Source organism: Lepidochelys kempii, chromosome 2, assembly GCF_965140265.1.
Source record: "Lepidochelys kempii isolate rLepKem1 chromosome 2, rLepKem1.hap2, whole genome shotgun sequence".
NCBI classification, from domain to species: domain Eukaryota; kingdom Metazoa; phylum Chordata; order Testudines; family Cheloniidae; genus Lepidochelys; species Lepidochelys kempii.
This window is the reverse complement of record NC_133257.1, coordinates 213,221,042-213,237,464: the sequence shown is the minus strand read 5'-3', so window position 1 is coordinate 213,237,464 and position 16,423 is coordinate 213,221,042. Positions and strand designations below refer to the sequence as shown.

Below are 16,423 nucleotides of genomic sequence, written 5' to 3'. Positions count from 1 at the left end.
TGGAATGTTAAGAGTGAAGTTCTGCTTTCCTATTGGTTAAAATTACTTGTTTCTTCCTAAGAGAGAGACTAGCCACCTAAATAAGTGTCCCAGTATCTATGGTAAGATGCAGTCATTTGCAGAAGGGAGGGCAGGGTGGCTCAAGAGTTGGAAGACACATTTTTCCTTCTAACATCAGAGATTTTTATAGATAAATATTAATTAAAACATTAATACAATTCAAAATCTAGTAGCTGAAAATTGAAACCTCTACAGATTTTTTTTGGCTGTGAACTGCTTTGACCTTACTAGATAGATTTATTCTTGTCACAGAAAATGACAAGCTATTTTATCTCTCATTCTCCCCTTGATCTTCAGACCATACATGCATCTTTCTATCATGAAAAATCCACAATTCCAGCTCCCAGTCTCCTTCCAGGTAGATCAACTTGGGGGTGGGGGGGTCAATAAGCATGCGGACAAAGGAGATCCAAATGGATATAGCGTATTTAGATTTTCAGAAAGCCTTTGACAAGGTCCTTCACCAAAGACTCTTAAGCAAAATAAGCAGTCATGGGATAAGAGGGAAGGTTCTCTCATGGATTGGTAACTAGTTAAAAGATAGGAAACAAAGGCTAGGAATAAATGGTCAGTTTTCAGAGAGGTAAATAGTGGTGTCCCGCAGGGATCTGTACCGGGCCCAGTCCTATTTAACATATTCATAAATGATCTGGAAAACGGGGTAAACAAGTGAGGTGGCAAAATTTGCAGATGATAGAAAACTATTCAAGATAATTAAGTCCCAGACAGACTGTGAAGAGCTACAAAAGATCTCACAATTGGGTGACTGGGCAACAAAATGGCAGATGAAATTTAATGTTGATGCAAATGCAATGCACATTGGAAAACATAATCCTAATTTTATTTATATACACACACACACACACACACACACACACAATGATGGGGTCTAAATTAGCTGCTACCACTAAAGAAAGAGATCTTGGAGTCATTGTGGATAGTTCTCTGAAATCATCCACTCAATGTGCAGTGGCAGTCAAAAAAGTGAACAGAATGTTGGGAATCATCGGATAGATAATAAGACAGAAAATATCATATTGCCTCTATATAAATCCATGGTACGCCCATACCTTGAATACTGCGTCAAGATGTGGTTGCCCCATCTCAAAAAAGATATATTGGAATTGGAAAAGGTTCAGAAAAGGGCAACAAAAATGATTGGGGTATAGAACAGCTTCCATATGAGGAGCGATTAATAAGACCAGGACTTTTCAGCTTGGAAAAGAGGCGACTAAGGGGGGATATGACAGAGGTCTATAAAATCATGAGTGGTATAGAGAAAGTAAATAAGGAAGTGTAATTTATTCCTTCTCATAATACAAGGACAAGGGGCCACAAAATGAAATTAATAAGTAGCAGGTTTAAAACAAACAAAAGGAAGTATTTTTTCATGCAATGCACTGTCAACCTCTGGAACTCCTTGCCAGAGGGTGTTGTGAAGGCCAATACTATAACGGGGTTCAAAAGGGAGCTAGACAGATTCTTGGAAGATAGGTCCATCAATGGCTATTAGCCAGGATGGGCAGGAATGGTGTCCCTAGCCTCTGTTTGCCAGAAGCTGGGATTGGGTGACAGGGCATGGATCACTTGATAACCTGTCTGTTCATTCCCTTTGAGACACCTGCCATTGGCCACTGTCAGAGGACAGGATACTGGGCTTGATGGACCTTTGGTATGACCCAATTTGGCCATTCTTTATGTTCTACCTTTAATAACCAGAACAAAGTTATATTTCATCTACAATTTCAAAACCACTGTTTTTTCCCCAACGTTTTCTAATGAAAAAACAGATTCTTCAATTCTTCTTTCTGCCATCAAATTATCCAAAATGAAATGCTTGGCTATGTTGATTTAACTTGTCATCACAAGGCGTAAAAACTAACCCCCACTGAAAAGAATATGGCAATTCTCACTTTGCAGCATGTCTTGTGTCAGGAGACTAGCATCTTTTACAAAAGCTTAAATTCTGCAGAAAATACCAGAAATAGCAAAGATCTCTGCCACCCTAAAAGTTGGCATTTCCAGTGGCCCTTATTGTAAGCAAGCTCCTGTGTGCACCATAGAAAGGTGGACCAAAATTTTGTATCACATACACAGCAGTCTGGAAATTTTACAACAGCTTCATTGAATTAAAAAAAGATAGGTTTGTTAATCAATTTCTTCTGTATTACTTTCACTTATGTTAAATTCTATTTTACACTATCATCATATTTCAGTACACCACATATTTTTGTATGGAAGTTGCCATGTTTTGGAATTGGGGCCTTTGGCAGCTGAACAGAGAGTTTGGGATTGTGGGATAAAAACACTGGCCAATATTCTCAACTTTAGTCACCTAGAGATTTGAGGATTTGGTTGCCTCTTCTAGTCATTTTATTCCTGTACAGATTATTCTGGTATATCTTCCTGTATGTGTTTTCAGTAGTATCATCATAACTAGGGTTAGATATTTCAAAAAAATATTACAGTTCAAATTTTGAAGAACAGTTCTGTGACAAGAAATACATTTCCTGGTCACATAATACATAGGGCACTGATACTAACTAATCATGGAATCTTCTTCTAGCCAATTCAGTTCAAGATATAACTGTTTTCTCTTTGAGCAGAACACTATGGCCTAGCAGCAAAGTCAGAAATAAAAGTCTTAAAAATAAGAACACAAAAACAAAAGTTTCCATTACACAATATGGCAAAACAAGGTTCCTCCAATTCTAGGAGCTCCCCAAGTTTACAGAAAAGAAAATGCATTCACTGTGCCCTCAAAAGTGTGCTAGATGCCATAACTAGAAAACAGACATGGGCCCTACTCCAAATAGTTTACAACAACAAGAGAGGGCAAGGGAAGACATGACAAACAGAAGTCAGGGTATATGGGGACCAAAATTTATAAATACAAAATCACACTAGATTTTCTCTATCATTTTTAAAGTCATACAGAATGCTTATACTGAGGCTTTATTAAACATGGATTGCAAGATCTAATCTTAGAAGTCTGGGGGAAAACTTCACATTGAGAAGATATGAGACTTTCTCTATAATTATCAAATACACCTCCCTCAAAACTTTCTGGGTAGCCAGAACAGTGAACTTCTCTACCCCATATCATTTTTTGTAATGTAGCATACAGCTGCCAAGAGTCAAATCTCATTAGGCATTTTAATCGGATTTCTTAAGACTAAAATTTAACTGACCCAATTGTATAGCTCTCTCACTATTAGGTACCACTGTATTAATTTTAGCTGAGATTTTCACCCAAATTCTTCTATGCTTTACGAAATGGTACATAATCTTATTGTTTTCTAGCTACTCAAAAAAGCTAATCTTTAGAAAGGTACTATTTAGGCTGCTTGATAATGGAATTCCCAAGAACAATTTTAAACAAAGTTTGCAGCATTAAGACTCACAACTACATCTGTTTCTTTAAAATTTATCTATCAGCTATTGAAATTATAAAAGACTTAATGCAAGGAAAGTCCATAACTCTACTGGACTAGCATAAGGAGTAACTCCAGGAGAATTTGCTACAAAACACATAATACCAGCTTAGTAGAAAATGCTGCAGAATTATTTACTTTAGCGTAAGCAGCTAATATTCAAATGCCAATATTTTTCAACTCCCACCCAAATGCTGAAGATGGACATTACTGCTAATGTTGCTGTAAATAATCAATGTAATTTACAATTCTGCAGATTTTTCAAGTATTTCTAGTTCTACTATATTTATTTTAAAGAGAAAACTATTCATTCTAGAGGGACCTGTGAACTGATTCCCTCAGGAAAGAAGGTTATGCTTTGGTTGTTAGATGGAGGCATTTCTCTAGGACTCTCGAGGTACATCTACTCTGCAAAAAACCCTGCAGCAGCAGATCTCAGAGCCCGGGTAAACTGTCACGGGCTCATGATACAGGGCTAAAAATAGCAGTGTAGACATTCCCATGCAGGCTGGAACCTAGGCTTCCCTTCTCACCAGGTCTCAGATCCTGGACTCCAGCCCAAATGAGAACATCTACACGGCTTTATTAGCTCCATAGTCATTTGACCCAGGCTCTGAGACTCACTGCTGTAGGGTTGTTGTTTTTTTTTGCAGTGTTGGCATTCCCTCAATCTCAATGACTGAGAATTTTTACTGTACCTTTTTTGTAGACATGTATACACATCCTGTATATACATGCATAGACATCCTATAGAAAGCTACTTAGACTCCAACATATAATATAGGCCTCAGTCCTGAAAAGACTTAAACACACTTAATTTAAGCAGTTCAGTGGGATTATTCACTTGCAATTAAGCATGCAAATGCGGTTGCGGGATTGAAACCTAAATTGAAAAAATTATGAAAAATTATGAAAAAATATAATCACAGCTACCCAGAAAGGGGGTTTCCATAAACATTATTTCTGAAACATAGCTCAGAGTTTCACAGAATTCCGTATTGTTCTATAGTTTGTTCTTTTTCTGGGTCCCAATTTAAGAACATAGCATGATCCAGCTCTCCAGGGAAGGAAGATGGGTCAGTGTGCAATTATAGATAAATAATTCCTTTCTAAAAGTACAGAAGACATACACATCCTGCCACTGGCTGCATCAGCAATTTGTAAGGGAGGGGAAACAAGAAATTATGTTTTTCCCCCTACTTCCCTCACCTCCACATACCTGCCTCCTCTCCACGTAGTGGATAGACTAAATAAGGGTAAAGTTGCTATAAACATGAGAAGGGAAGGGCCAGGTTAATGGCTGGCACAGACAGAGCTGATAGGACAGGACTGTTTAGAGGCACTCCTTGATCGTTCAGCTCTGCCTCCTGGTCAGATTACTCCCTGTTTCTTTTTTAAGGACAAGAATGGTGACTGCTACTACTTTCTCCTAGTATGAAACTAAGATACTCACTGAGAGGTTAGAGGGTGGGGAGGGCTGTGCTTTTTATGCTGGGTAGAAAGCCTAGGAGAAGAAAAGCAAGTGATATACAGGTGCAAGTCTCGTGAAACTGATTAAGCGGGGGTTGTGCCCACTTCCCTTTTTAACAATAATAGCAGAGCTTGTTTATGGATTTCCTCCTGCCCATGAAAGGCTTGTATGGTTTGCATCCTGCCTGGGGTGTCATTTAAGTGAAAAGATATTCCAATTTTTTACGAGGTGGTTGTGGCGTTCTCTCTTGCTACCATAATTCATTCCTTTGTCACCACAAAACTGGATTGCTGCAATGCACTCTATTGGGAGCTACATCTTAAATTCATTTGGAAACAGACTAGGCTGGTGCATTCTCTACCATTTGTTAAGCGAAGTCTCTCACCATGAACTTGTTATTAAAAAGGGCACTGTAATTTGCATTGGCTGTCTACAGGTTTCCAGGTGAAATTTAAGTTGATGGTTATGACCTATGGTATGAAGCCCATAATGGCTTTGGGCACACCTTCTTAAGAGACTATCTTTTCCTGTGCCAGAATGCCAGAGTGAAACCAGCAGAGGTACGCAAGCCAGACTCCCTTAATATAAAGGGAAGAAGATGCTAGCATGATGGACCCATAAATTCAGAATCTGCTCCAAAACAGCCCATATTTGTTGATTTTCATAGCATAATGCAAAATACACCTTTTTACATAGTCTTTTGGGTAGGGAGTTTTGCAGTGTTGCTCAAGACAATATTTAGCAGATGTAATGTCTCAATTTTTCACTGTTTAGTTATTGCTTTACACAGAGTTTGCTCCTGGATTCATCTTTAAGTTTTAAAAAATTTGGAAGGACAATGGGCACCTAGGATAAAGTGCCTTTTTACTGTTTTGTTCTCATAAAAGCAGAATAAAATACTCACATTAAGACCTTGTTCTATACCACTGCAGCAAAGTGATAGACTTCATTTCTCAGAAACCTCCAAAAAGCTAGATTGCAAAGAAGGATATTTCAAAAGTTTAGCGTCATTAAGGGAAATGCACCAAACTTTTTTAAAAAGGTACATTGTGAAAATTATATTCCTTGTATTAGAAGCTGAGTGTAAGAATTTCTGGTTTTGCAGAATGATTCATGTTACAAGTTATTAGTAAAAACCAGCAATTTTGTTTTTTCTGCAACATACTAGTTTTCCACATTTTTGAACTAGCAAGTTCAGAGGCATACCAAAAGATTTTTAAGATGTACATGTAAAAATAGAATTTTTTGTTACATTTTTAGAATGGCATAAATCCCATAACAGGAGTTTTTATTTTTCCATATCTGTGGGAGTAGGTAATTCTGAAACTGAAAAACACAAAAATGGCAGACTAGGTTACTGAATATTTTGCTACTGTAAGAATCTATTCTGTATTAAGTGAGAAGTGCACGTTGAAATGGAACTTTCCTCCCTTTAAATAACTGAACAAAGATTAACACAAGGAGCATATAAAGCAGCGATTCTGAAACTGTTTTACAAGTTACATATTTTTAAATTACATAAATTCAGTTGGACCTGTAGCTTTGTAGGAAAGCCCTGCTTCTTTCAGGAGAGAAAGACTCGGCATCATCAGCTATTTGTTCCAGCTCTCAAATTCCACTAGTTCCAGATTCTGAGGGTAGAGACAGTCTTGTTTGGAAAGTGTGGAAAGAAATAGGTAAGTGGATAGGGAGTTAGCCGTATTCAAAACGAGCCAAATAGTTAACAGTGTTGCCAACTCACAAATAATGTAATTTTGGACCCTGCTGCAACTGGTCTTGGGAAGACTGCAAAAGCTTCAGCCTTCACATGATTTCGTGATGCTCATGCTTTTACATCTCAATCCCCACAGACAACTTTCACAGGAGAACCGTTACATTAGCTATGCTGCCTAGCTCCTAACACCACAGTCTACTCTTAGACCCAGGTAAAAAAAGACCAAGAATCCTGACACCCAGAGTGTCAGGATCCTAACAAGGGCGGCTGGGACCAAGAGTCAGAACAGGGTGAAACCTGAGGCCAAGAGTAGCGGACAAGTTTGTAGTCAAGTTCCAACCTGGGATCAATACCAAAAATCAGAGTCCAAGTTAGAATGCAAGGTCCAAACCAAGCTTAGGTCAGAGCCCAGAGTTCAAGAGCATAAAGCAGGAATGGACGTGGCAACTACAGGACACCTATGCTGTTGACTAGATACTTCCTGGAACACCCTTTGGGTTTATATAGGGCGGGGAGCCAATAAGGAGCCATGAGGTTACTTTTTTGTCTGTCAGACTCCTTGAGAAGGGACTTCCCGTAGACTGTGTCCACAGCAGGTCATGGGTAATGGAGCAAGGGTTGGTTGCTGCTGATAGATGGCTGATAGAGTGGAGGTGTTTGTTGCAGGCCTTACACAGAGTATACTGCTGTGTTACAAATACAGCTGAGTGAATAATTACAGTTTTGGTTTTGTAGCTGAAGCAAAAAAAAAATCCAAAAAAGAATCCGGCTCATTTTGAACAGACACTGAACTTTTGGTTTTTCCTCATTGAAATGAAAAACTGAAAAAACGTTGCTTCGAAGTGACACATTTCAACATTTCCAAAATATTATTTATTCAGGGTTTTTTTGACTGAAACTAAACGCATTTTTCAGTGTATTTACCTGTGTTTTAGTTAATTGGAGCTATCCTTTTAAGAACAGGGTGTGGCACCATTCTAGAGTGTATTTGAGATGCAAAGCACTGTGAGAGACATTTTGCCTAGGTCCAGAGAATGGAAGACTCTGCGTGTGTAAGCTCCAAGAAGTTCAGATTGTGATTTAATAAACTTGTTTTTCCAAACAGCAAGTCTCAAAGATGTAACAGTAATGCTTATGAGGGACCAAAAATCACATTGCCAAAGGGAGAGTAGGCAACTGGGTGCCCCATATAGCAGTTTGAGATGGCCATCTTCATACTAAAATAGGAAATGAGGAAGTGAAACCACTTACATGGAAAGAACTGTCAGATGCACAGTGAAAGTGGAAAAGAAAATCCCTGATACTGTCATTTTAATAACCCACGCATTACTTATAATAAAGAGTAAAAAAATATATCAGACAGAAGCATGAACTTTGTTGACAGCGTTTCTAAGTTGTTGTTTTTTTTTATAAAGGGAAACAAAAATCTAATGGAAGTTGGTATAAAGATTCAGCTCCAGAATCATTTACCTGAACCTCAAGACTTCAAGAATGGGTTACCCCCATTACAGCTGTGGTAACTTAAGACTTATCCTACCACCACCAAGAAACAGACTGATTCTCATAGTTCTCCTTCCCACGCAGTGGAGTTGAGAGAGTGTGCAGGAAGGACGTATCTACTCACTACAGCATGGTGGCAGCAAGGGTTTCTTTGAAACACTTACATGACAAAAAGAAAAGGAGTACTTGTCGCACCTTAAAGACTAACCAAGTTGTTTGAGCATAAGCTTTCGTGAGCTACAGCTCACTTCATCGGATGCATACCGTGGCAGTTTCCACGGTATGCATCCGATGAAGTGAGCTGTAGCTCACGAAAGCTTATACTCAAATAAATTGGTTAGTCTCCAAGGTGCCACAAGTACTCCTTTTCTTTTTGCAAATACAGACTAACACGGCTGTTACTCTGAAACTTACATGACAATCATTTATTTTGAATAATCAGTTCTATTATAATATTTAAATTAAATTCCATTTAGGCAATGGTTTTATTTAGTGTAGTTTATGAGTAGCTACTATAGAGCAATGACAAAACTATTCAGTTTGCACAAAGAATTATCAAATCGGTGTATTAGTTTTTAAATAAGAAATACAGTGCTAAATTTTGCCTAATATATTTAGCATCACTGCTGGAGTGACAGAAAACTCTGTCAATGGATGGGTAAGTTATAGCACATACAGTAGTTATCAGACATTGTATGACAACTAACCTACACATTTGACTTTAAATATTTAATTCCGAACACATCTGCCTTTTAAGTTTTGGTTTCCAATTCCGAGAGCAATAGAAATTTGTTCATGTATACACCTTTATATAATTAGGGTAGAGGTCATTTTAGTGATTAAAACAATTATTTGGGAATTTAAATTACTTCAGCTAGCATGACAACTAGAATCTGGAACATTGTAGGTGGAACCAGAACTCTGATTTACACAGCATATATCTTTAAAAAAACGTCAGTGAGGCACAACAATCATAACACGTGAAATAAACTGCTGAAGTCTTTACACCTCGATGACTTAAGGTCTTGACAACAAAGTGAAACTGATGTCAGGTGGAGCTTTGCAGAGTCACAGCTCTGCAAATTACTTATTCCCAACTTCTTAGTAGCGTAGAGAGGCGAGTAACTGTGCTAAACTGTAGTAATAACACAACACAACTATCAAGATTTAACAATTTGTCTTTTTAAAAGTCACTTCTGTGATCCATTTCATCCTAGGAAGCTATAAGGCTGTGAAAAATTACAGCAAGGCATGCACAGTAACCCAATTCTCTCATTACCTTTCCCATATTGCAAAGGAAAATCGGCCAGGGGAGAATCTATACACAAAGTGACATCAGGTAAAGAGACTTAACTAATTCCCTTTGATCTTTCAAGTTACAATCATTTTAGGTGTTACAACAGTAGGAAAAATGGTACTGAGTTGACTGTGTCCCTTTAAACACTGATTTTTTCAGTAGAAGTATCAAGATTATAAAATAAATTAGACCCATCTACTTTTGCAGATCCTTTTAAATCCATTATAATCTGACAAGAGACTAAAAGTAGTGTAATTGGGTTCTATGTTTACTATCCTAATAGCTTTAGGCTGCAAGCTCCTCAGGAAAAGGAATGTCTCTTTTCTATTCCAAAAGGAACACACACATTGGTGGTAGTATCAAAAATATTAAATAATGTCCATATCAAATCTACTAACTTGTAAGAAAAAAACAACTCCCCCCCACACACACACTTTTATTGTCAATTGAAGCTAGGATCTGAGAGTCAAACTTTGTTCTTTTTGACACATGCATCGTCCTCAGTAAGAGAAACAATGAAAAAATGGCACCTTTTCACTTAAAGCAAATATTCCTTGCATATGGAGTAAGTATGTTGAGCCATATTAATTTTATTTTCTAATAAATAAGATATTAAATGATATGGTGATGCAGAACCAACAGTTTGGGAAAGAGATCTTGGATTTTGTTATGCCTTATATTAGCAGAATACTTATTCATGTTCCAATTGAAAAATCTCTTTTCTGATCACAAACTGCACTATGTCCCTGATTCAGGAAAGCATCCTTATGTACAAAAGAGCTTGAAGATATGCTAAGTCCCACTGAAAACAATGGGATATAAGCATATGTTCAAAGTTAAGCACTTGCCCAAATGCTTCCCTGAATTTGGGCATAGGAGACCAACTTGTAACCCATTCAAAAATGGTATTTTCCAGCTTTATAGCACCAAATGTTAAAAAACTAACCTAAATGTAAAAAGGTTGGATAAAAAAAACTGACAATTTTTTTAAAAAATCTTTTTTTTAATTCAAATTGAATTTTTTATTGTTATTTAAATTATGTTTTTCTTTTCAAAGATATATTCATTTAAAATGAAACCTGAATGTAATACAAAATATGTTAAGGCTTAAACTTAATATAATCTCTTAAAACATTTACATAAAAAATAAATATGCTGACTTCATGAGCCTCTAACAAAAACTGAATTAGAGAGGCTACTTTTCTAGATAAAGAAAGAATCAGGGGGAAAAGCCACCCAACTTTTGAAGTCAAGCTTTATAAATATGGCACAACAGGTCATGTACTGTATTAAGGACAGGTTTCCTGTGGGAGATCCAGGGGCTGTGCTACTGGCTTAGTCATGACTAAGGCTCTGTGTTTGTCAAAGAGGTCACAGAAGTCACGGACTCCGTGAACTCCATGACTTCTGCAGCAGCTCCATGCAGCTGGTCCAGGAGCCACCTGAGAAACTCAGGAAACCACTGAGTCAGTTGCACTGGCTGCTGCTGGAGCAGTCTCAGGGTTCCCCCAGAAGCAGGAGTTTGGGGGAGGTAGGGGGCTGAGGGCTTGGGCCACTGCTTACCTGGGAGGAGGGCAGGGGGTTTCTCTCCCTCAGCTCCCCTAGCTCCACATGCTGCCTCTGCTGGCAGCGTCCCTGCAGCTCCCATTGGCCACAGTTCCCAGCCAATGGGAGCTGCAGAACTAGGGCTTGGGACAGAGCAGAGGTAGCACATGGAGCTAGGGAGCTGGGGCCGCTGCTTCCCAGGAGGTGGGTAAGGAGCCCACCCCAGCTTCCCGGCACTCCCCAAGTCCCCTACTGTTTTAGTCAGCGGTATTTTTAGTAAAATAAGTCACAGGCCCGTAAATTTTGTTTACTACCATGACCAGTCCATGACTTTTACTAAAAATACCTGTGACTAAAATGTAGCCTTAGCCATAACAGACATTGGGGCCCAGGCTCTGACTCCAGGAGACACCATCATGTATCTCAACAGGATCATCTGCTGAGCCTAACTGGGTGGTCTCAGATTCCTACTTTATCTCTTCTCCCTACCTGAGCTCTGATCATCCCAAATGATTAATATTTTTGACTTCACCAAGCATGGAAATGTACACTCCAACTCATGGAAAAACACTGATCTGCCCTGTTACTACAAGCCCTTGCTTCTGGACGGTTCTGAGCACTTCAAGGAAATGGCCTTGCTTTGTCCCCCTGCAGAGATACAAAAACAGAAATCCATTAATTTCTCAACTTCCTCCCCTCTCTGTCTCAAAACAAATAAAATACTATAGTGCAAAAGGCATGAGAATTACACAAGCAGAAGTTTTGGATTGCTGTTAGCTTTTTTGTTTTTCTGGAGGTGAGGTTAGGGCGGTGGAGTTATATAACAAGGGAGAAAAAGCAGAGTGTGAAACCAGAAATGAACAACACTGGTGTCAAAGCAGGACACTGTAGGATGAAACAATATTATGAAAAATGCCCTTTGGATGGCAATAACTTTGACGATGATGATGATGTGGACATGTCTGAACAATGTGGATAGTAAACTTATTTTTGCACCACTCTTACGGGCTGCCACTGTATCTTTTTATGCTAGTAAATTATAACTTAGATCATCATAGATTTATGTTGTGGGTGGATTACTTATGAATTTCAAAATGACAGTGTTCAAAATATAATTGCTATGTTTATTTGTCAGAGTACAAATATAATTGATAAATTTTCCTATTGTTGCTGGACTTCTGAAATTATTTTTTATTGCTTAATATAATCAGACATTCTAGGTGAAGACTTCCTGTTTAAAAGTAACGCGGTATTAGCCATTTATGAATTGTAACATTTAAAAAAAGGTTTTTTCCTCCCATGCTGTTTGGTATGTTGCTAAAGATCAGGTTTAAAATAGATTTAGATACTCTTTATGATTTCTTATTTTCCCTATTAAACTGAGTTTAGCAGTAAAAGTTATAACAAACTGAACAAAAATTCAAATTTCAAGCACTTAGCTTTGTCACACAAAATGCTGCACATGTAGCAAGGATAAGAAGAAATCGAGAAGAAGATAATGAAGGGAACCTGAAACTAACAACATCGGGTTGCAGTGATCATTTAATGCATCTTTTAGCCAAAGGGTTAAGTACAACTCCAAGAATAAAGGGAAAATGTTGTTTAAATTGGAAAATACTTTAACAACCACTTTGCTTCAGCTTCACTGAAGAGAGCAGGAAGAAACTAATTCTCCCAAAGATGTACAATAGAATTCAGTAGTTGACGGTTTTGAGCTGTTTATTAAAAACTGGCCTATTCTGATGACAATTTGTGAAGAAATCATGATAAAATATATGAAACTATGAAAGCCAAAGTACTCAACCTCGGATAAAGAAAAATGTAGAAGATATGGTGAATATACTAAAATCTATTTCCATATACTTGGACAAACTGCAGAAAGTTTGCTGCTGCTGTATTTTTTATGAAATTTGGAAAGAACTTCAAGAGACATTCCAAGGAATACCCAACAACAAAGTTAAATTGCAGGTGGTAAAGAAGCAGACTGATCAACTACTGTACTGCACCTTACTTTCCTGCCAATATTCTCAACGCAAAGTACCGAGGTAGATGCTTAACTGCTGCACATGGGCATCTAATAATCACCCTTCAGCCATTCTAACTATAATAAATCTCAGGGCTGGAAATGAACCATTCAAGCAGAACATATTTGCTGATGTTTTAAAAGAAAGTCAGACCACCTAACTGGTGGAAGTCACTAGCTAAGCACCTGGAACCAGAGTTTGGTGAAGTGCTAAACCAGCCTTTGAAAGCAGTAACCTCTTCTGCAGACACAGAAGGAATATTTTTTTCATTTGAACTAATTCACTCAATATTGAGAAATGAACTGGGTGTTGAAAAAACAGGAAAAACTTGTCTCTCCCTTCCAGTCTGGGAATAAAAATATGGAGAAAGGGGATCTACTACTAGTTTTCAAAGATTGAAAGACAGCCTAAGTAACTTAGGTGACAGTCTCATTTTCAAGAGACTTTGGCAAGTAGGAACTTAAGCTCAAGTCACTTTCACGTAGGCATATTTGAATGTTTTCCCAGGCTGACCTGAAATCAGTTTAATTCACTGTCTACAGTTTTTCCCACTGTTTAATAAATCATTTAGTTATAAATGAGAAACATTTTGAATCAGAAAAATATATATATCCAAAACATTTAAGGTTGTTTTGTTTAATAAAAATAAATTTTGCATGCTGTTGTATGCATTTAATTCAATTCCGGTTAGCATCCTAATGCAGCTTTGACACAAATCATGAGCAAAATTTAATTAATAAATAAGCAATATATCATTCACCATTTTCTAACATACTAAATAAAATGTACAATTAATATAAGTGTGAAAATATTAAACTATATAACTGCTTAAATAAATGTATATAGTTATAGTCATACCCTCGTAGGGAGAAAAAAAAAAGATAACAAATCTAGTGTAAAGGCTCTGTTTAGCTGTAAATCAATGTTTCAACCACTGAGAATGCAACTCTCTTTAACTGAAGTACAAATGGAAAAAGTTTATTAAAATTGATTATTTAAATCAAGACTTTCCACTTGGTGATTTAAATCAGAAAGGTGCAAACAGGAAGGAAATAAGTAAAACTAAAGGGGGTATAAAGAGTCAGACAAAGTACTTTGAACCACACAAGCATAGGGAAAGTTTACCTACCCACTCAGTGTAGGATAACACAGTGATCCTTCCACAAGGCTGAGTTCACACCAATGGAATAAACTTGTACTATTCCTGAACTATCCTGTATTTGGCCTTTGGATAAATAAATTACATGTATTTCCCGGATCTGCACTGAAACAGAATTTTCAAAACATTTCTCTTCAAGTAAATATAATACTATGGCTATATTTTACATTTCCTACAACAAAAACACAAAGAAACCACATCTGCCAACATTAAGCTTTGTTCTGCTTAAAAAGCAACTATACGTTTGAAACTCTACTGTTTTCATGTTGCAATAATATTGCAATTCTGTATTAATTACTTAATGGTTTATTTCACCTATATTTTCTTAGCCAGTCCTGACAGTCTGGGATAGTCTGAACCACTTAAACTTCCTCCAGCTTCGAACATACAATTCAGCACCAATTCATTAGGTCAGCCTTCGTTTACAAAAATCATTTCTAGTAGACTATTTGTATTCTACCAGGTTTAAAACTTGAGTGCTAAGCTCCGTCAGAACTATCACAGCACCGGTAGTCATACAAGATGACTTACAACTGTAACAAATTTCAGAGTAACAGCCGTGTTAGTCTGTATTTGCAAAAAGAAAAGGAGTACTTGTGGCACCTTAGAGACTAACTGCTCTAATAATGCTCTAATAAATTGGTTAGTCTCTAAGGTGCCACAAGTACTCCTTTTCTTTTAACTATAACAAACTTTTCTTCACAATTTAGTAGCTGTACTTCTTGAAGATGAAAAGTGGTATTGTAAAACAAATGGTGGTTATGTTTGTGTTAATGTGCCCTGAGGCTGGAATGCCAACAGCAAACTAGCTCATTCCCCTATAACACACCTGCACTGCACATTTCATTTACCCTTCTGCTTCATAGCAATAGCCACCTGCTCCTTGAACCCATTTCTACAGCATACTGCCCTGTCAGTCTGCACTCTCCCTGAGAAGTTATTAAATATATGAGAATCAGTTGGGTACAGCATATGGCCAACTCCTGGGCGGGGGGGGGGGGGAAGCTGATGGTTGGCAGGTCCCCTTAAACTTGAATTTTTCTAAGCTTACAGACTATTTCCCCTTTAGAAAGAAAAATTTACAATTCCATAAGAATATGGAAAAGATATTTCTTATGTTGGCACAGCACACAAGCTGCCTAACTCCAATGCAACAACCTTGATGCTTTGCTTTCTCACAGCGTGAGCCACATTTTATCAGTTTCCAGCACAACTACTGAAATGGTGATGAAGCATGTGACCAAGAAGGAGGAGACTTGACTTAACTGCTATTCAAACAGGCCAAGCCAGATAATTCGTAAAAGTTGATAAGCTGCACCACAAAAGTGAAAATCTAGTCCTTTTATTGATATTCAACATGCTGTTTACCAAATCAACAATGATGTACTGATTTCATCTAAAATATCCTATACACTGTGACAGTGATATGATGATTTATAAATTGCCTCAACAGTGTATGCTACTTGCTAGCAACAGTGTAGCTAGTGCAGATGACTCCAAATGCTTTTAAGAAGGTAAATAGTCTTAGCTACTATACGCAAGTTGTTACATAAATTCCCAGGTACGAATAATTTTATCTTATTTCTACATAATGGTAGGCAAAGTCAATAGTTTAATCTATGCCAACAATATACACTTTACATGCCTCAAAGGACATGCGATGTATTGAGAGCTGTATTGTCCCAGGAATAAGTGGTATTTCAAATGTGTAAACATGATTATTTTGCTATAGCTTACTTTCCTTTGGATGATAAAGAGATGACAATCTTTCTTTAAACTAAAAAAAAAAAAAACCCTCCACCAGGGCTTAACAATCCCCATCCCCATCTTGAGGAGCATAAAGCCTAAACCTACCTCTGTAGAATTTAAAATATTATTTAAAGTAAAATTGGGCTTCTAGGCCGTAGAGTTGCACATTTAGAATTTTAATCCAATATAACCCAGTGTTTTTCTCCACGTGTGCAAGTACTCCAGCTCTTTGCAGCCAGTTATAGCTTTGCTATTTAGAATACCAGGCACTGATTTCCCCCCACACACACACACCTGTGCTTCTCTTGTACCTGATGTTCAGTTAGAATTTTTTGGTTTTGACAGGTTTCACATAGATAGTTACAATCTATGCTACGGAAACATCCCTCACAACCACCTGTACACCAGTCAAGTAAGCCAGCGAGAATAGTATTTAATGATTTCACCTTCTTAAGACTTTACATTACAAA

General features: G+C 37.6%; 1 protein-coding gene and 1 long non-coding RNA gene across 9 annotated transcripts in view; both read right to left on the bottom strand.

Moving 5' to 3' along the window:
• Positions 1 to 16,423, bottom strand: part of SNX13 (sorting nexin 13) — a 185,882-nt gene that overhangs the window by 151,134 nt on the left and 18,325 nt on the right. The gene's annotated exons all lie outside the window — the stretch shown is intronic.
• Positions 8,565 to 14,858, bottom strand: LOC140907562 (uncharacterized). The gene is made up of 2 exons (XR_012157540.1): positions 14,175 to 14,858; positions 8,565 to 11,669 (listed from the first exon to the last, which is right to left on the bottom strand). It is a non-coding gene; the product is annotated as an uncharacterized lncRNA (long non-coding RNA).